The sequence below is a fragment of the Mesoplodon bidens genome, assembly GCF_964165515.1.
Source record: "Mesoplodon bidens genome assembly, chromosome: X".
Classification (NCBI taxonomy): domain Eukaryota; kingdom Metazoa; phylum Chordata; class Mammalia; order Artiodactyla; family Ziphiidae; genus Mesoplodon; species Mesoplodon bidens.
This window is the reverse complement of record NC_138163.1, coordinates 133,892,140-133,913,717: the sequence shown is the minus strand read 5'-3', so window position 1 is coordinate 133,913,717 and position 21,578 is coordinate 133,892,140.

Sequence of the window (21,578 nt, the reverse complement as noted above, 5' to 3'; positions counted from 1 at the left end):
CATTTAGGTCTATGATCCATTTTGAGTTAATTTTTATATATGGTGTAAGTTTTGTGTCTAGATTCATTTTTTCTTCGCATGTGGATGTCTAGTCGTTCTAGTACCATTTGTTGAAAGGACTACATTTGCTCCATTGTGTAGCGTCTGCTCCTTTGTCAAAGATCAGTTGACATATTTGTGAGTCTATTTCTGGGCTCTCTGTTCTGTCCCACTGATCTGTTTGTCCATTCTCTTGCCAACACCACACTGTCTTGCTGACTGTCATTTTATACTAAGTCTTGAAGTCAGGTAGTGTCAGTCCTCCAACTCTGTTCTTTTCCTTGAATATTGTGTTAGCTATTCTGGGTATTTTGCCTCCTCATATAAACTTTATTTTTTTTTTTCATATGAACTTTAGAATCAGTTTGTCAGTATCCACAAAATAACTTGCTGGACCTTGTATCATTTCAAAACACAAGTGACAACATGGTGTATATATTTTCTTTCCCAAAGATATAATTATACTTGCATGAAAGGTGAACGTAGATTTTTGTGCTGATACAAGGCTGGTAGAACTTTCTTGAATATTCATACAAGACATCTCTAGTTAACACAATTAGCCATAAATTTTTAATGGGTTCCATGGACAGTTAATTCATCTAATCAGCTGGTCACCTTCAAGCCCTTGATGTTTCAAGAAACTACTTAGAGAAGATCTAAGGCAACTGGTTCTCAAAGTGTGGCCCTGGCCACAGCATTGGTACCACCTGGAAACTTGTTAGAAATAAAGTTCTTGAAGTTCATCCCAGACTTTCTAAATCACAAATGCTGGGGATGGAGCCCAGAAATCTGTGTTTTAACAAGCCCTCCAAGCGTTTTTGATGCACACTGAAGTTTGAGAACCAGTTCTCTAAGGAAAGAATATGAAACTTATAGTGATCCGACTTTGTTTTCTTCTTATGTCTTATTGTAATATCTGCACCAAGCTTGCAGAATGAGAGCTTAATAGAAAGAAAATACCCCAAATAATGAAAGAATATCAATCTTTGAAATGATGCATCAAAACAGAACATGGTAAAATGACATCATAAAACCTCATGACTGAGCCCAGAGTGATGTAGAAGAGTCTTTAATTCACAATGTGAAGGAGGTCTAGACTAAAACTTAGATGTCTCTATTGGAAAAGAAAGTGGTGTTTATGGATAATTAAATACAGTAAGTCCCCTACATACGAACCTGCAAGTTGCAAACTTTCAAAGATGCAAACGTGCGTTTACATGTCCAATCACGTAAGTTAGTTCACGTGTCTGGCGTATATTGTCACGTGTGTACATCCTCTGCAAGTGGAACTGAACTCATTCATATGTAGGGGACTTACTGTATTATGATTGGTTAATTAAAAAAGACATTTTAGGAACTGCTAAGGCGTTTTGAGGGGTGGTATTAGAGACTCTTGCTTGAGTGCAGGCAGATGCATGCTACCCTTCTAGAGGAGAGTTACAAATGGTTTAGCTCTTCAGTGGGACCCAACCCAAGATCCCAGTCTGAAGCTCTGAATGGTTGATGTCTTCATCATAGTTGGGAAGGATTAAAGAACACCAACCAGGGCTTCCCTAGTGGTGCAGTGGTTGAGAGTCCGCCTGCCGATGCAGGGGACACGGGTTCGTGCCCCGGTCCGGGAAGATCCCACATGCCGCGGAGCGGCTGGGCCCGTGAGCCATGGCCGCTGAGCCTGCGTGTCCAGAGCCTGTGCTCCTCAACGGGAGAGGCCACAACAGTGAGAGGCCCGCATACCACAAAAAACAAACAAAAAAAACAAAACAAAAAGAGAACACCAACCATACTCTCAGCCTTGACCCACCAGAGGGTGAGAGGGCTGATAGAGGTTAGAGGGCATTTCTGAGTAAGGTTAGAACGTGGTATGTCATTAAAATGAAACTCCAGACTCCAGAGATTCCAGCTCTGCTAATGTACACCAGGTATTTAGGCTTTCATGATATTCTTTCAGGCACCTTTGACATAAAAGCAGAACAACACAGAAACACCTTTTCAGCCCTTCCTGGCCACAGGATTGAATAGACCTCATGGACTCTTGGTTCCCCAATAGTTCTCATATATATGTCTGTCCTTGTACGTTAATGAATGTCTTGCCGAATTTTGTTCACAAGTCTGAATACCTCCTATGGGCCATAAGCCCTTCAAGACTAGGGCATGCTACTCTCCTCAGCATCTAATATGCAATAAATGTTATTGAAGGGAAGGAGTGAATGAATGCATAAAGGCTAAAGATGAAGACTAGGAATTAGGATCTTAGGGAAACTCTATGAGGTAGTGAGCTGTCACCATTGAAAACAAATTTTAAAAACTTAGAAACTGTGTGGTAGAAATCTTTTGGGGAGTTTGTGGTCACAAGCTATCCTCTCCCTTTGAGAACTGTCCTCAAGAGTGCAAACGTTTGTCCTGGTGATCACTGCTTTTTTCCAGCATCTGGTCGAATAGGCACTTAATACATATTCGTTGGAATATTGGATATATGGATGACCCTCTAGCAGCCTCAATTATGATATGTGACCATGCCCACTCTGGCTAAAATTGACTGGATCAGGTTTGTACCCTTGACCCAATGGGCCAATGAGATTTTCTCCTGGGAACTTAATTTGGTACTAAAAGACAGTTGAGCTCTGAGTGTTCTTGGAATAGTAGTATGTATGTATGTATGTATGTGTTGGCTGCGTTGGGTCTTCGTTGCTGCGTGCAGGCTTTCTCTAGTTGTGGCAAGTGGGGACGGCTCTTTGTTGTGGTGCGCGGGCTTCTCATCGCAGTGGCTTCTCCTGTTGCAGATCACGGGCTCTAGGCGCACGGGCTTCAGTAGTTGTGGCTTGTGGGCTCTAGAGCACAGGCTCAGTAGTTGTGGCGCACGGGCTTAGTTGCTCCGCGGCATGTGGGATCTTCCCGAACCAGGGCTCAAACCCGTGTCCCCTGCACTGGCAGGTGGATTCTTAACCACTGCGTCACCAGGGAAGCCCAGAATGGTAGTATTTAAGTTGAGGGTCTTGTCAGGTTAGCCATATTCTGCCACATGGATGGAGAAGCAGGAAAAGCCAATCAGCACAGATATGCATGCATGTACACGTGTGCATACACACACATACACATACACAGCCCTCAGCCTTTTTTTTTGGCCTCCTTTCTGGTTCTTGTTTATATTGCCTCCCTGAGACCCAACTTCATCCCTTCCTTTGGTTCTATAAGACACCCGTATCCTTAAAATAAATCCTTCTCCTGCGTAAACCACCTGGATTTTTGCCACATGCAACCAAGAGCTAACAGCAAATACATTGTCACCGCAATCCATTTTCCTTCTCTGCTATTTCAACATTTGGAAGGTTTAAAAATCACCCTAGTAAATATTTGTCTTAATTTGAAGCAATTTCCATTTCCCTGGACTTTAGCTATTTTGAAATGCCTACTTGGCCCCCTTCTGCTGTTCGAAAAGCAAAGCAAAGCAAAGGCAACCATGAGCCATCAGCTGATGTGAACTCTTAAGCTCTCTGTGTAAATTATGCCTTTGAAACGCTTGGAATCTTCCTGGGAAACCATTTCCCAGCAGGAGAAGAAAAGCTAACAGGTTTCAGAAATAAACTTGAAATATTACTCATTGCTATGGAAAAGTACAGCTTAGAAGTACCAAAAGAAATGAAAACAAGTGAGTTATCTCTAGTGTCAGGACACAATAGTCAAGAGTGGAGACCCAGAGCCAGATGGCGTATTGATATGTTGCAGCCATGCAACCGGAGGGCACACATTGTAAAACTAGCATCTGGGTCTTAGCTTTGTCCCCTCAGCTCCTAGCCTAGGGTCTCACCTGAGAAGATGCTCCATATATGTTAGTTGAAGAAAGACTGAGTGGGCCTCCCTGGTGGCGCAGTGGTTGAGAGTCCGCCTGCCGATGCAGGGGATACGGGTTCGTGCCCCGGTCTGGGAGGATCCCATATGCCGCGGAGCGGCTGGGCCCGTGAGCCGTGGCCGCTGGGCCTGCGCGTCCGGAGCCTGTGCTCCGCAACGGGAGAGGCCACAACAGTGAGAGGCCCGCATACCACAAAAAGAAAAAAAAAAAAAAGAAAGACTGAGTGATGAAATAAAGGGTAGTGATTGAGTCTGAAGATCAGACTCAGAGGGAAATTGTGTGGCCGTGGGTGTGTTACTCGTCCATGCCTTGGCTTCCATAACTGTAAAATGGGGATGAGAACAGAGCCAACGGTTCCAGAGATTGCTTCCTGATCTCCACTTTCCTGATTAAGAAAGAACTAGCAACACTCACGCAGCACTAGTTCTGCAGTGGGTCCCAGAGATTATTCCTAGGGGCCCAGCCCAAAGCCCTTCTTGCAGTACAAGGACCCTGCTTGTGCTCCATGGAGACAATGTAGACAGAAGTTCCTGGCACACAATAGTTTTCCAAGGCACGGCTCTATGCATGAACATGAGTAAGTGCTTCATTAAGTCAACACATGTTTATGGAATTCCTAATGCTGAGAAGTTGCTAAGCAGGTTCTGGATTCTCTTTTATCAGGTATTCGCTATGTGCCTTCAGCCTCAGTTTCCTTATTTGTAAAGTGGTAACAATAATTTCACCCACCTCACGGGAATGCATGAAGGATACATGAAATGATGCATATAAAGCACCAGTGAGGTGCCTGGCACGGGGGAAGAGATCAGTAATGTTACCCATGGAAATGGGATTGTTTCTGTGCTAGGTGCTAGGACACAAAAATAAATACTTGGGCTCTGACCTGATGGAGCTTGTAGTGGAAAGGGGAAAGCAGACCTTTAAGCAAGGTTAAAGACAACACAAGAATACCCTGAGAGAGGAGAACAGGCCACCAGGGGGCAAACAGCTGGGACCCCAAAACCAGCCTTGAGGAGGGAGGGTGGAGGGGACAGAGAGGTATCCTCGGAGACAGTGTGCTGAAAACCAGTTGGCCAAGGACCAACTTGCTGAGAGCTAATTGCCCAATGGGCACGTCACCTAATGCCTAGTGGCTGATTCATCAAAGTTTAAAAGTTCACTTACAAAACACTTTAAGAATATTCTTCTTGAGTCTAGTCGATTCCTGTATTTTCCCTAGACACAGTAACTTGTCGAAAGTTCTGGGTTTTAGGGTGGTTTTGACTTCATGAATACATTTTCCATTAATATTTGTGGGAAACCATGCTAGTGAAGTTCTTTATTGAATATATTAATAATTATGAATATTTTATATTATGAAGATATTGAATAGATTCCAAAACAGTTATTCAGTGTTTTTATTTACCATAGTTAAGAAGAATATGATCCTAAAAATCAAGTATTTCATTAAATATCTTCAAGAAGACTATCCCTTAAAGGAAGGTTTTGGACAATGAGTAATTTTGGCGAATTCAATCAGTTGGTCATTTGGCAAATCAATCATTTTGCAAATTGATCCTTCAGTTAATTGCATTTAAACCTATTGATCATTTGGTGTGTTGGGCATTTGGCTAGTTGGCCATCGCTTCTTTCAGACTCTCTTTATCTGTGCATCTGTCATTCACACACAGACAGCAACGCATGTAGTTGTGTTGTCTCTTTGTCCCCAAGTGATAAATCCACATGGTATTATACAAAATGGACAACTGAAAGAGGGAATTGCCCAACCAAAAAGCAAGTGCAGCAAGAAAATGAAAAGTGATATGAAATGCAAATCACACATAAATGGAATTTCAGAAGAGAAAGCTGACTGCGGAAATACTGATGCTGCAAACACCATTTAAGAGACTTGAGATAATCAGCCAGAGAAACCTAGTGAAGGGAAACAGAGCAACAGAAATGAGCAAAGTGGTTGTGATGGAAAGGATGAAGGTGTCCCAGGGGAAGGGATGCTGGCAAAAAAGTTCCCGAAGGGACTCTAAGAGGTGATTCATGATATTGAAGGGACAAAGGATAGAATGTTAGAAGCAGGTCCACGTTTAAAAAGGAGTATGGGGGCTTCCCTGGTGGCGCAGTGGTTGAGAGTCCGCCTGCCGATGCAGGGGACACGGGTTCGTGCCCCGGTCCAGGAGGATCCCACATGCCGCGGAGTGGCTGGGCCCGTGAGCCACGGCCGCTGAGCCTGCGCGTCCGGAGCCTGTGCTCCGCAGCGGGAGAGGCCACAACAGTGAGAGGCCCGCGTACCGCAAAAAAAAAAAAAAAGGGGGTATGACAGTTTTCCAAGGTGTAGAAAAGATACTCCATCATGAGTGAAATGGTTTACAAACAAGTAAAACACTTGGATTCTTAATGTTTCTAACATTTTATTAGCATTAGAGTGTACCAAGTACATAATAGTTTGGCTGCGTTTTATTTCCCTATGCATTTATAACGGACAATAAGAGTTTTTAATAGTTTGGCACACTCTGTAATTGACAGTACAATCATCGTTGTCCTGATTGATGGTTAGGTGGACTTGGCACAGTTCCGGCTTGCACGGTCCTTTATGGTCCTGCGCCGCCATGCAAAGGAGCACTGCCCGTGCATCGGATTAGGCAGAAGGGGAATAAAACCTAGGGCTGTTGTCTGTCTTGCATTCCCTTTGATGTTGCCACTTCAAGAACTAGACAAAATTCTAATATTTTGCATTATAAAGCCTGACTTCTGGGCAATTTCACAGCCGTGAAATGAACACCGTTCCTTTCCTCTCTCTGGCAGCTAATTCAAATGGAACAGGTGGTGAGGAACAGAGTGCTGTACTTGTGGAAGATGAGAGAGAGTTCTGATGGCATCTGGAAGGCTGCTGTCTGATAGCTAATGGTGAGTTTTCTCCCATGCGTCGTGATGGCCCGTCGGTGGAGCCGAGCGGTGCTGTTCACAGTCAAGACCAATTTCAGGGATCTTTTCCAAAAGCATTCTCACTGATGAGTTATTTTTCATTATTATTAGAATTTAAGTACCACACTTAAGTCAGACCTCTACATTCTGAGATGTAACCTTTAGCTGTCACTGTAAAAAGATAAAACAGAAGTGACACTGTACACCTGGTTAAATGAAAGGAAACGAAGAATGAGAATCATTTATGCAAAGACAGGAATCTGAATATTTGTGTGCCTGCTGCATAAGCCACTGAGCTGGTTCTACAACAGAACACACTAAACATTTCTGACTTAATTTTAGGACCATATCTCTCATAACTACCTGCAATTGTTTCTATTAACCACTTGAAATTATGTTGATTAACTATAAAATTGGATTAGTAGTTCTCAGGGATTTTTCTCTCTGAACCACTATATGATCCAGCAGTTCTACTCCTGGGTATATATCTAAAAAAAAAACAAAAACACTAATTCGAAAGGATACATGCACCCCAGTGTTCATAGCAGCACTATTTACAATTGCCAAGATATGGAAGCAACCTAAATGTCCATCAGCAGATGAATAGATAAACAAAAGGTGGTATATATATACATGTATAATGGAATATATGTATTAGTATTAGTATATATATATATAATTAGAATATATATAATGGATACTACTCAGCAGTAAAAAAGAATGAAATTTTGCCGTTTGCAGCAACATGGATGGTTGTGGAAGGCATTATGCTAAGTGAAATAATTCAGACAAAGACAAATACTGTGTGCTATCATTTATGTGTGGAATCTAAGAAATACAACAAACTAGTGAATATAATGAAAAAGAATCAGACTCACAGTTATAGAGAACAAACCAGCAGTTCCCGGTGGGGAGAGGGAAGGGGGAGGGGCAAGAAAGGGGGAGGGGATTAAGAGGTACAAAGTATTAGGTATAAAATAAGCTACAAGGATATGTATATATATATATATATATATATATATATATATATTTTTTTTTTTTTTTGCGGTACGCGGGCCTCTCACCACTGTGGCCTCTCCCGTTGCGGAGCACAGGCTCCGGACGCACAGGCTCAGCGGCCATGGCTCACGGGCCCAGCCGCTCCGCGGCATGTGGGATCTTCCCGGTCTGGGGCACGAACCCGCGTCCCCTGCATCGGCAGGTGGACTCTCAACCACTGCGCCACCAGGGAAGCCCTACAAGGATATATTGTATAGCATGGGGAATATAGTCAATATTTTATAACTCTACAGGGAGGCTAACCTTTAAGAATTGTGAATTGCTATATTGTACACCTGTAACATATATTGTACAGCAACTTTACTTCAATTTAAAAAATTGTAAAGAATATGAGACGCTTCTCTAAAGTGTCTGCCAGCTCTAAAACGCAATGGTTTCAGACTCACCTCAACTCTGTAACTTTGTAGGAAAAAAAGTTACAGAAATTTATTTTGAATATTATTTTTAAATGTCCTGAAGAAACGGAACAGGTAAAAGGTCAATTTAGGGTTGGAGAAGGAAGTAGTAAGTCCAAAAGTTAGGGGTATGTTGCAAGAGAATCTCCATGGGCTGACTTGATTACTGTATAGCCTAGTTTCCTTTCCCCAGCGCGCCCAAAGGGTTCAGATGAATTAAGCACTTTAAGACTTGGCTCTTACAAATACAATAAATAGTACTATTCACTGCTTTTGGGGACAAATGAAAGAAGCAGAGTTGCCATAATGACTCAGTGTCTGCTACTCCTGACTCCAAGAGGAACACCCAGCATTATGTCTTTATAACGTGGAGGATACCAGTTTGGAGACAATTCTCCGTGACTATTCCCATGTTTCCACAGGGTCCAGGTTTTCTGGGCAAAGGTCTCTGAAGCTGAGATAGCATCTCCCTCACGTCAGAGAGATTTAGAGCCTGACCTCAGGGCCGTTTGCTTTGTGATCAGGGCAAGGAAGCTAGAGACACCCGCCCAACCCCCAGGCGGATGAGATTTGCTTCCTGAGTCATCTTTCTGTTTGTCGGAGGGGACGATGGGCAGATGTGCCGGCAGGCTATAGAAGCTTCGGGTCTCCTAATTTGGGGGTTCTTCTTAGAGGCTGCAGCCCTGTTGCATGCGCAGGTAACATTTGGCTTTCATTCCATCACCCCATGGGGATGAGGGCTTGGGAAACTGGTGCTAGGATGTGGCTCTGGCTGGTTTTGCCTTGAGTAATAAATTGTTCTCCAGTTCTGAAAGCCTCGTGCCTCCCATCAGATCAAATAGAATAAGGTCTCAGACTTTTCAGAGTTTCCGACTTCATATTATGTACCGGCTAGAGTTATTATGGGTATTAAATTAGATATATAAGCGTGGAAGAGCTAAAAAATGGTTTCTTTTAACTTCCCTGCTCTGATCTGAATGTTTATGTCCCCCCCAAATTCATATGTTGAAATCCTAATCCCCAACGTGATGGTATTAGCAGGTGGGGCCTTTGGGAGGTGATGAGGTCATGGGGGTGGAACCCTCATGAATGGGATTAAGGTTCCTGTAAAAGAGGCCCGGGAGAGCTCCCTCGCCCCTTCCACCAGCTGAGAACACAGCTGAAGTCAGCAGTCTGCAACCTGGAAGAGGCCTTCCCCAGCCTGACCATGCTGGCACCCTGATCTTGGACTTCCAGGCTCCAGAACAGTGAGAAGTCAATTTCTGTTGTTTATAAGCCACCTAGTCTGTGGTATTTTGTTACAGCAGCCCAAATGGATTGAGAACATTCCCTAAGGATACATTAATAGTAGCTAACAAGTATTAGGTCTTATTATGGGACAGACACCGTGTCATGCATTTTCCATGCCCTTTCTAATCTAATTCTCAGAACAATACTATGAGGCAAGTAAACCACTTCCTGGACTTTTTTAGAGGCTCAGAGAATTGAATGAGCTTGTTCAAAGTTGTAAGGCTTTCTTTTTTTTTTTTTGTGGCTGCGTTGGGTCTTCGTTGCTGCACACGGGTTTCTCTACTTGTGGCGAGCGGGGGCTACTCTTTGTTGAGGTGTGCGGGCTTCTCATTGCGGTGGCTTCTCTTGTTGCGGAGCACGGGCTCTAGGCGCGCAGGCTTCAGTAGTTGTGGCTCACGGGCTTAGTTGCTCCACGGCATGTGGGATCTTCCCGGACCAGGGCTCGAACCTGTGTCCCCTGCATTGGCAGGCGGATTCTTAACCACTGCGCCACCAGGGAAGTCCCAAAGTTGCAAGGCTTGTCAGTGGCAAAACAGGAATTCAACTGCCCTGAGAAGGCAGACGTAAGTCAGAAACCTCTACACTCTCCTGTTGTTCCAGACAAAGTGTCTGATTTTTCTGTATTCAACTTAAGATTGCAAAAGAACCAGCCTAGCCATTTGATGCCACCTTATTTAGTAATTTATTTCCTCTTGTGCACGTGGGCATTTCCTTACCTAGAATCTGGTCTGTGAAGTTAATAGGGGTGTAAATCCCTCAGAATCACCATCTCTGGGCCTCCCTGTTAGCAGGTGACACTAAGCTTCTAAGGGCTAATTCCAACGAGAGAGTCTGTTAAAAACTCTCCAGGGCCCTCGTGAAGCTGCCGACACTAATGACCGACCATGCGCCTTGGAAAATCGACTTGTTCCCATGCAGTCTCATGATAAGCCCTCTGTCTTTGAAGGTTAGGAAACCCTGCTTTATATGGCCTGGGTCAAAGCAGAGAGGGAGAAAGTGAAAAAGAAGAAGACAGAAAAAGTGAGAACATGAAAGGGAAAGAAAGGGAGAGAGGAGGAAAGGCAAGACAGAAAGGAGGGAGGGAGGGAGGAATCTGACAGGACAGTAAATCAACAGAGCCGGGGAATGTCTGCACTGATTGAGGATTAGAGGAAATGGACCAGGGGACAGCAAATTAGGAAATGCATAATGCATAGAGAATGCACTTTCTGGTGCAGTCCTAGATCAAAGATCCCACAGAAGGGCCTGGAATCCATAAGTTTACTTTTAGTGCCAGAAAATGTTTCAGAAAAGCCTGCAAAAAGGCCTGGGAAATTTTCTTTTAGGATCACATTTACCCCAAAGGAGTCAGCCAAATGTTTTCTATAGCACCAGGCAAGATTTCTTCTAGACCCCTCCTCTGCCAGAAGATTCTTCTTCTGTCAAATAACACCCAGTATGAAGAGAAAATGGGCAAGAGAGAGATCACTGTGGGGAACGGGGAGTGGGTGGACATTCTTGAAAAATAGCCCAAGCAGAGGAAAACACCGAGTGACTGGGAGTTACAGGGAACTGAAATACTATCATGATAAAGAAAGTAGCTGTGTTTGTTAATTTTTTGCATTTCTGTTATGCCTTGGGGAGCAGGAGTCGGAGGTTATGGCTGCCCCCAATTATCTCTGTGTGTCTTATAAATTGTGACCCGGTCTGCTCTATTAAACGGCTCATCTGAATTGCAGACAAGAGATTTTGCAGATGACGATAGGCATTGAAAAGTCCAGGTCATGTTTACATGGAATCTTTGTTTCAAGATACCTTTATTTGCATACAGTGTGGTAAAAATAATGATAGGGTCGTGCTGTGGTGATGTTTGCTAGACAGTTTGCCAGTATATCATCACAATCTCCAAATCATCGAGGTACAGATGGGTGACAAACACCTACCCTTGGCCAAAAAGAGAAATGCAAGTCATGGCTATTTACATTTCCACGGTTCTCACTGAGAAGCACGAGTCACATCAGATTTCTGCAGTGTATTAGTTTCCACTGGCTTCTGTAACAAAATACCACAAATTTAGTGGCTTAATGCACCACAGATTTAGTATCTTACAGTTCTGGAGGTCACAAGTCTCAAACAGGTCCACGGGGCTGCATACCTCCTGGAGGCTCTATAGGACAATCTATTTCTTTACCTTTTCCAGCTTCTGGAGGCTGCTCACTTTCCATGGCTCACGGTTCCTTTGTCCATCTTCAAAAGCAACAGTGAAGCATCTTCTCTCCTCTGTGAGCTCTGCTTCCATCCTTATATCTTTCTCTCTCCCTCTCCCCCCCACCCACCTCCACGGGCCTCTATGATTATATTGAGCCCACTTGAATGATCCAGGATCATCTCCCCATGTCAAGCTCCTTAACTTCATCACATCTGCAAAGCCCCTTTTGCCATGTTAGGTAAGATCGTCAGAGGTTCAGGGCATTAGGACGTGGACATCTTTGGGGTCATTATTCAGCCTATCACATGTGGTCTTTACATAAGAACAGCTTGTTAAAGTATAAGATATATGAACAAATTTATCAATTAAAGCCATATATATGTATTAAGGCCCCATATATTTGATGCAAAAACATATATCTTCTTTAGCACTTATTATAACTGGTTTAATGTCATTTGGGCCTTGGTTCTCCAACTGAAAGGCAGGTGAAATGTAGTCCAGGTAACAGAGGTCTTCTATATTATGTTTTCCTAGTTTCTTGACCTGCAATTTATTAGCTAAGAAATCCTCAGTCCACATGCCTGGATGGAAGAATGGTGGCAGGGTCCTCGGTTGTGGATATTGACCTACAGATATCTAAGTATTGGCATACAGATATTCAAATATCGACATACAGAACTAGACTTGGTTCTAAATATTGATATGCATCTAGATATTGACATATAGAACTTTCAATAACAGCAATACAAATATAACATCTATCTGTAATCACCCATTCACTTGGAACTGGACTGGGTGTTTTCCACACGTATCTCATTTATTACTTACCAGAACTTTCTGAAGCTGGTATAACTACATTGATTTTACATGTGGGGCAACTGAGGGTCCGGGAGAATAAGTAACTTGCTCAAGGCCAAAAACATGTTAGTTGCAATCTTGAGGGAGGCACCTACTGTTCTTTCTGAAGAGTGTATGTGAGGAACGCCCCATTCCCAACACACAAACACAAACACAAATTCCTGTGTTCTTTCATTTGGCTGACATATTGTAGATGTTTGGGAAATTCGAGTTCCCTCATTTTTAAATTTATGTTTTATGGTTTTTTTTTCATTTAAAAATTTAGTTTATTCAAGTACAGTTGATTTACAATGTTGGGTTAATTTCTGCTGTACAGAAATTACCATTATGGTTTATCCCAGGATATTGAATATAGTTCCCTGTGCTCTACAGTAGGACCTTGTTGTTTATCCATTCTCTATATAATAGTTTGCATCTGCTAATCTCAAACTCCCAATCTATCCCCCACCCATCTTTTTAGAGGCATATGTGCAAGATCAGATCAGAATGAGAGTTAACCAGTCAAATTTTGAAGATACAAAACATCTGCACATGAGATACTTGAAACGTAGTTCATCTTCATTACTTCCCTCTTTATTTTCACTTCATTTTGGCCCAGCTCTTGTAGCTGAAATGGCTGAATGGTCATTACTGTTGTATAAATTTGCTACTAAATTTATTTCCTCAGTTGTTCCTCACAGAGGGTGGGAATCTCCCCCCGTTGCCTTTCCTTTTTCCACCTACTACGAAAATCTCTCTCTGAACACCATGCCACTGGTCCATATTAAACATATTGATTTCAAAGAAATAGCTTGAAGGTCCCACCAGTTGGGTGACAGTAAACAGTGGGGAGTGGGGTTTTGCTGGTTCATGTCAGGGGCTGGGTTTGTGGTCTTAGATCTTATTCAGCTCAAATCCCAGGGATCATCAATAACAATGATGAAGATAAAATAGCCTCAAGAAATACAGATGAAAAAGGAGTAGCGGCCTGTTTAGTGCGTTTCTTTCAAAGTTCCAGGAAAATTGATCATCCCTAGGGGAGTGCCTCCATGGAGAGCAATTCTGAAAGAAATGTCAGGCCTCTGTTTAGACTGGCTGCTTGGGAGGAGGCGAAGAGGCTCGAGGTTGGGGGAGGGGAGGTGAAGTAGGGGTGCTCATGCAAAGGAAAATGCTCTTAGGTTCCAAATCAGCATTCCAGGGTTATAAACGGAGTCGTGTGTTTGTGCACCAGTGTCCTCCTGCCTGGAGCGTCCTTCAAGTGCACTTCTGTTTGATCTTCTGCATCTTTGTAAATCATCTCTAATTTCATTTAAGATATAACCAAATGCGGGCTAAGAGAGTCCACACATCATCTCCTTTTCACTCCCAGAGACCAGTTCTCACTCCAAGTCATCATGAGAACCAAGGCCGTGTCATCTGAGTCCTACCTGCCTTTTCTCTGGTGATCGGGCCAAAGTCTTGTCATGGATATTCTGATTTATATTATTGTTCATCTTATACAAAATCACCCAAAAATGTCCTCCTAGGTCCTTTCCTGACACTGTAGTGAAAGGAGCACCAGACTTGGAGTCAAAAGATTTGGGTCCAAGACTTGATATTCTACTTACTGGTCATGGGACCCCCCTGAACCTCAGTGTTCTCATCATTAAAATGGGAAAATAATACCTACCAGGAAGCACTGTCATGAAAATTAAATGCAGTTGTTGGGAAAGCTCAAGATAAAGTGTTTAGTGTAATACAGATGTAAATATCTGTTACATCAGGAAGCAGTGGGCAGTTTGGAGGACCTATAACATTAAAAGTAATTACTGTGGAGAGAGTCCCTAGAATGACAAAGGGCCACAGTTTCACAGAGAACAATAAGAAACCAGAGACTTGTTTTAGAGCCATACAAGTTCTTGGAGTATCCCCCAAGTTACAGATAACATTGCAGCACTAAATTTTACCTGCACTTCGTAGGTGACAATGCTGGTTCTGGAAGCCAGGTCTTCTGATTCCCAGTTGAATTCTTGCTCTGTGATAAGACAGAGTTCCAGAGGACTAACACAGAGTGCCTTAAATGATCCTCTTAATATACCTACAGATGGTCGTATATGTGAACACCTAAAGAAACAGTGATTCAGTGTTAAGGTAAAGCTTTGGAAAAAGACAAGAGCAAAGGGTTTATACTCAGAATGCATTCCTAAGGAATGGGAATTAATATATTAGTTCATTAAGCCAATTGTATTTGAATGTTTGCTTTAATCGCGGAACCATGTTGAAGCTGTCTAAGATGTACGCCACATTACAGGAGACGTAGCTTTTGAAGAACTCACAATCTAAGGGGGTGTGAGTGATGAGGAGGGATGAGACATGCACCATATCGATTCGAAAAGCACCATGTTGGGGAAGGCATTTAATGAGGCCCTGGAGGATGGGCAGGGCTTTCTCGAATAGAATTAAGAGCTAAGAGTAGTCCATTGCATATGCAGATGGAAGAGTTGCCTGGGTGGGGAAGGCACGCAGAGCAGCTGGGCTTTTATTTTTCTGGGAGGTAAGGAAAAGAAACACAATAGTTCAAAGCATCATGTGTTGTGGATATGTGAACCACATCTAAAATACTCCCTCTTGTCACTATTTCTATTTGTTATGAATTCAAAGTCTTGTAGAAAATGTATACTATAAATGTGATCATCTGTGACAGCCACACATTTTGAGGGCCTGGCATGTTTGTCCCTCTTCCTTTTCCTGGTCCCTGTGAGACCCTTCTCCTGTCTTCTCCATGGTCTCAATGGGGTTCTTTGTCACTTACAGGAGAGGAAACATAAACCAAGCTTGACCCATCATCGTGCATTACCATAGACGTGGTGATTGGTTAAAAGATGGGCATGGGGACCATACCAGACTAATCAGAATAATTTTTTTTTTTTTTTTTCCGGTATGTGGGCCTCTCACTGTTGTGGCCTCTCCCGTTGCGGAGCACAGGCTCCGGACGCGCAGGCCCAGCGGCCATGGCTCACGGGCCCAGCCACTCCGCGGCATGTGGGATCCTCCCAGACCGGGGCACGAACCCGTGTCCCCTGCATCGGCAGGCGGACTCTCAACCACTGCGCCACCAGGGAAGCCCCAGAATAATTTTTAAGCAGAGGTCTTCGGAAAGGTCAATGTTTGTTCTGCACTTTGCTAGAATAGAAGGATGTGAATCTTGACCGGCACGTAGAGCGTGACCAAGATTCTCTCCTTGAGCAAACTTTAGTTAGGCCCCTCTGAGCCCTCTTCTCAACCGGGCCTAAACCTTGGCCTTCTGTGTCCATCCTTTCCTTGCTGGCCTGCATAGCCCGGTCTTAGCAAAAATCCTGCTAAGTCTGTTGATTGAGAATCTCACCACCACCCCCGCCCCCGACTTGATTTCTGATCACCTTTGATCTATGATCAAGTTTCTCATCCTCCACTTTTGATGTCTAAGCCCTTGGCCTGCCTTGAGCAAGAATCCCTCTACCCTGTGTGTCTGTAATGAGTAATTTTCCACCCACTGACTCCCTCACCCTGCTTTCTAGCTATAAATCCTCACTCGACCTTGTTGTATTAGGAGTTCAGCCCAATCTCTCTCCCCTACTGCAATAGTGTTGAATAAAGTCTTCCTTATAATGTTAACAAGTGTCAGAATAATTTTTTTCTTTAAAAGGTACTAACAGAACTCATTGGAGCTGAGAGATGGGGAAGCAAAGAACTGACCACATTTGAGACCCTGTGCCTGAAGCCAGGTGCACGCATGGACTTGCCAGTTATATGAGCCAGTTATCACCCTTTTACTTAACCTAGATGGCGCTGGGTTTCTCTCACTTGCCATGGAAAATGCCCTAATAAATACAACTTCTTATTCCTCTTAGGAAGATAGACATAGACTAACTGAGTAAAATAGTATTAAAGATAGAAATCCAAGAATGTCCAGATTTTCCCCAGGCCCTCCTTCTCATGGCAATGGGAACAGCAGTTGGTATTTCTCATGGGTATTTTGTCCTTTCAAAAAAATTAACATTTTAAAAACTTCTGTTGTAAGGCAGACACTATGCTAGACGTTTTCATATAGGCAATTTTATTTAATCCTGCCTCTCAGAGAAGTCCTTGTTATACCTAATACACAGATAAGGCAACTGAGGTCCAAGGTTTTAATGAATCTTGGACTGTCTCCTTCAAACCACACAGTCTTTCTTCCACAGCTCTCTAAATATCCTTTGACAAGGAATTCTTTACATAGTTTTTTCCCTCTGCTTTAAGGAAATTGTGGTGAAAATTTACCAAGCATTTTACGTTGTTTCTTGACTAGTTTCTTCACACTCAGGCAAATATGCTGGAAAAGAATGAAACAATCTTAAATCTATCATACTTTGTTTCTGTCCTTTCTTTAAAAACAATATAATATTTACCTAATAGCAGGAAGGGAAGCCTCAGTGGATCAAGATATGAAACACTCCCTGGAAAAACTCTGGGATGCCTCTAGGCTTTTACTGCTTGATTGCCTTGATGTGAAAGCGCCCCAAATGTAGACGTTTCCACAACACAGGGACAGTGTTTCACAGCTGTCTCATGAAAGCACTCTTACTGACTCTCAAACCAGACAAAGTTTCTGTTTCATGAGTTTTTTAAAACCAAAAAAACTTTTGACTTCTCTGGAGACAACCATTTTGGGACTCTCATGAAATCCCTTGAATCCTCAAGGCACGATAAATTTCACAATTGGATACCAAATGATGTTCCCAATCTTAAATCAGAAAGAAGTTACCTATTTTTAATCTAGCTGGGTTTCTAAAAAGATGGGTATCTAATTCATTCTCTTTTGAGCCAAGATGTTTTTTGAAAAGTCTTTTCATAGTTTTCCTCTAGAAGAAAAATATTCATATTGGTTACTTTACAAGAAAGATTCTTTTTGTTTTCGTAAGTGACATCTATACAGAGAACAGAATCTGGCATTGTTGTTAGCATTGCCAGATAGTTTCTTTGGCTTGAGACTGTGAGGAAAATGTTGTTCAAATGGCAGTGCAGGTTGTTAAACTTCTGAGGAGGTCTTCTAGTTCATCCTTGAAGGGCTGAACACAGCATTTAGCGTGGTGCCTTACATGTGTTACGGACTCAATAAATGAACAACCAGAATCCAATAAATTGTGGGTTGGGATATCTCACTTTCACTAAGAGCAAGAAGCAGGATAGAGAAAAAGTGAGTAAACAGATCATCTGAAAGACTTACTTTTTTTGCGCCACATGGACACTTACTTGTGGCATGCATGCGGGATCTAGTTCCCTGACCAGGGGTCGAACCTGGGCCCCCTACATTGGGAGCAAGGAGTCTTACCCACTGGACTGCGTGCCACAACTAAGACCTGGCACAGCCAAAAAATAAAAAAATAAAAAAATACATAGATATTAAAAAATACCTACTACTTAAAAAAAAGACTTTGATTGTAATCTCAAGAAATAATTTCAAGTACACAGTATCACAAAATCTGGCAACATTAGCCCATCTGTGGCATTGAGTGGGTTGTTTACAGCTGGTTTTGTTTTCTTGAAAAAACAAAGCAGTACAAATTTAACCCGAACAAGGCTTTTGCAAACATGAATATTTTCCAGTAATAATGTAGTATGAGAGTTTCAAACCATAGAAATGTAATATTCAAAACTGTTTACACCCCTCCTTCCCTCCCCTTCCCCTCCACCCCTTCCATCATTTGCAAAGTAAAAAAAAATGTGTAAAAGCATGTTTTGAGCATGTTTCAGTATTTGTCAATTCTAAAGATAAACCCAGGGCCCAAGAATCACTCCAATATGCAGTTCCAACATGAAACAACCAAACCGACCCCTCCCTTTAAAAGACACACACACACACACACACACACACACAACTATTTTTAATAGCAGTTTTAGGTTCACAGCAAAACTGATTGGAAATTGTAGAAAGTTCACACATACCCCCTGCTTCCATACGTGGACAGCCTCCTTGACATTCCCACCAGAGTGGTATCTTTGTTACAACTGATGAACCTATATTGACACATCATCATCACCCAAACTCCATAGTTTACGTTAGGGTTCACTCTAGGTGTGGTATAGTCTATGGTTTTGACAAATACATAATGACACGTATCTACCTTTATAATATCATACGGACTGTTTTCCCTGCCCTAAAAGTCCTCTGTGTTCTGCCTGTTCATTGCTCCCTTCCCTACTAGGCCCTGGAAACCACTGATCTTTTTACTGTCTTCATAGTTTTGCCTTCTCCAGAATGCCTTGTAGCTAATTCCCTTTTAAAGTATTGCTCAGGATCACAATAATGAATACAATTGTTTGATAGGTATATGTAAACCCCAAAATCACTTATATTTCTCTGCTTGCTGAAGGTTATAATCATATTGGATAGGTTAACCACTTTGGGTGGGGGTGGGGGTTAAGTCTTTTTATAAATTTATTTGATTGAAATATAGTTGATGTACAATGTTGTGTTAATGTCTGCTGGACAGCAAAGTGATTCCGTTTTACATATATATACATTCTTTTTCATATTCTTTCCCATTATGGTTTATCACAGGATATTGAATGTAGTTCCCTACACAGTAGGACCTTGTTGTTTATTCTATACATAATAGTTTGCCTCTGTTGATCCCAAACTCCCAATCCGTCCCTCCCGGGTCAGGGTGGAGTGGTGGTTAAGTCTTAAACCCTCATTTCTGCTTCCAAAAGTAAGACACAGTTGGTTTAGAAATTAATGTCTAGTTCAGGAATGTAAGATTTTTTTAATAAGAGAAAAAGTCGATGTTATTAATTAAGGACATGGAGAAATATATAATCACATCAATAGATGTATATAAGGCTTTTAATAAAATGCAATATTCACGATAAAAATCTTGGTAAACAAGGATTAGAACAAAACTTCCTTGACATTTTGTAAAGAATAATCACAAAGAGATTATAGCAAATTTCACGCATAATGATGACTTGTTAAATGTATTCCTTTTAAAATCATGTGTAAGAAAATTTCTTGCTGTCAATAGTTCTATTCATCGTTGTATTAGAGATACTGGCCAGGAAAATTACTATAGGAATTGAAAAAAGAACTCTCATTATTCACAGATAATATGATTATCTACATAGAAAACGCCAGGTCATTTGCAGACAAGTGTTTGGAAACGCTGAATACGAGATAAACACACAAAATTAGTGCTGTTTGATTTCACCAGTAACAAACAGAAAAGGAAAAAAATTACATCAAAATTTTAAAGTATTTAGGGATAATTTTCACAGAGCTTTATGGAAATAATAAAGAGTTGTTGAATGTCATTAAAGAGGATTAAAAAAAATGGAGAGTCATATTCATAGAAATGAACACATGTATTAGTTATCTCTTGGCGCATAACAAATTATCCCACACTTAGTATAAGTGGTATAAAAATAAGAGGTATAAAAGCAAACATTTATTATCTCACAGTTCCTGTAGTTCAGGTACTCAGGAGCAGATTAGCTGTGTGGTTCTGGCTCGGGTCTTTTGTGAAGTTGCAGTCAAGATGTCAGTTGGGGGAATGTGGTGTGATCTGGGAGCTTGACTAGGGTAGAGGATCCACTTCTGAGCTCACTTACATGGCTGTTTGCAGGAGGCATCAGTCCCTAACTGGCTGTTGGCTGGAGGCATCAGTTGCTCACCACACGGGTCTTTCCAAGTGGCAACTTGACAGCTGGCTTCCCCGGGAGAGAGAGATCCAAAAAAGAGAGAGTCTCTGAAGTCACTTCTGCTTTTTTCTATTTATTTGAAACAAGTCACTATGTCAAGCCCATACTCAAGGGAGGGAGAAATGGTTTATCTTTTGAAGGGAATGTCAAAGAGTTTTGGGACATATTTTGAACTGCCAGAAACCTCAATAGTATAAAGATTCCAGATGTCTACCAGTTCATCAGTAGATTCAATGCATCCTTTTTCCTTAATTGTAAGTTTTGGATATATTTTCCTGAACACTTAGATTTATAAGACTTAAAAAAATGCAAACCTAAGTAACATTTATACAAATATAAGTGATAAAAACTATCGGCAACAAACAATAAACCCAAAATTCAGGATGAGCTTTACCTCTAGAGCAGTGGTTCTCAAACAGGGGTGATTCTAAGATTGGATAGCATTTCAGTTGGCTTCCAGGGGACATGTGGCGATATCTGGAAACATATTTGGTTTTCTTGTCTGGGGAGGTGCTATTGGCATTCTAATGGGTAGAAGCCAGGGATGCTGATGAACATTCTGCAATGCACAGGACAGCCTTCTGCAGCAAATGCTGAGGTTGAGATACCTTGGAAAAGGGAGTGGGTTTGAGATGGGGCACGTAGGGGAAAAAATAATAGTAATGTTCATTTTTCTTGAATTAATGCAGCGATGCAAACACAGGGATATATTTTATAATGATTTAAAAAACATGTAGCATAAATACTGTCTCGTGTTCGCTCAGTAATAAGCACAATAAAAAAGAAAAATTGTTGAAACAACAGAACTTTGGACTCATTGGGCTTGGAAGGCTCGGGAGCTTCCTGTTTTGAACACTTAGATAAATGGTGGTACCATTTAATGCTACATTATTTTCCCCTAAGATAAAAGCCTGCCCAGAACATCGCTCTAGACACTTAGCATTTTACTGAGATGGAAAACAGCTCTTCAACATCAATATTTTGAAGATGACCTTAGAAGCAGACTGCATTGGCGAACTCTGATAAATCTCTCAACTTGGCGATTTGTAAATCACAGTTTACCTTTTCAAATCCTGCTGGCCTTAAGTCACTGTTCCACCTCCTCTCAGGGAGGGTCAAAAGAATAAATTCGGCAGTGAAGCAGAGACCTTGTAGCGCTGGAAACATCAAGGAAGCAGAGGCCTGCGAGATCTCACAGCTCAGACGCTGGGTTAGCTGGCTTCAGCGCCCTGGCAGAACTTGCTGGCAGCCTGAGACAGCGTCAACCAGCGGACACTGGGCAGGTGAAAGCAATTCACCCGAGCCCAAAGCC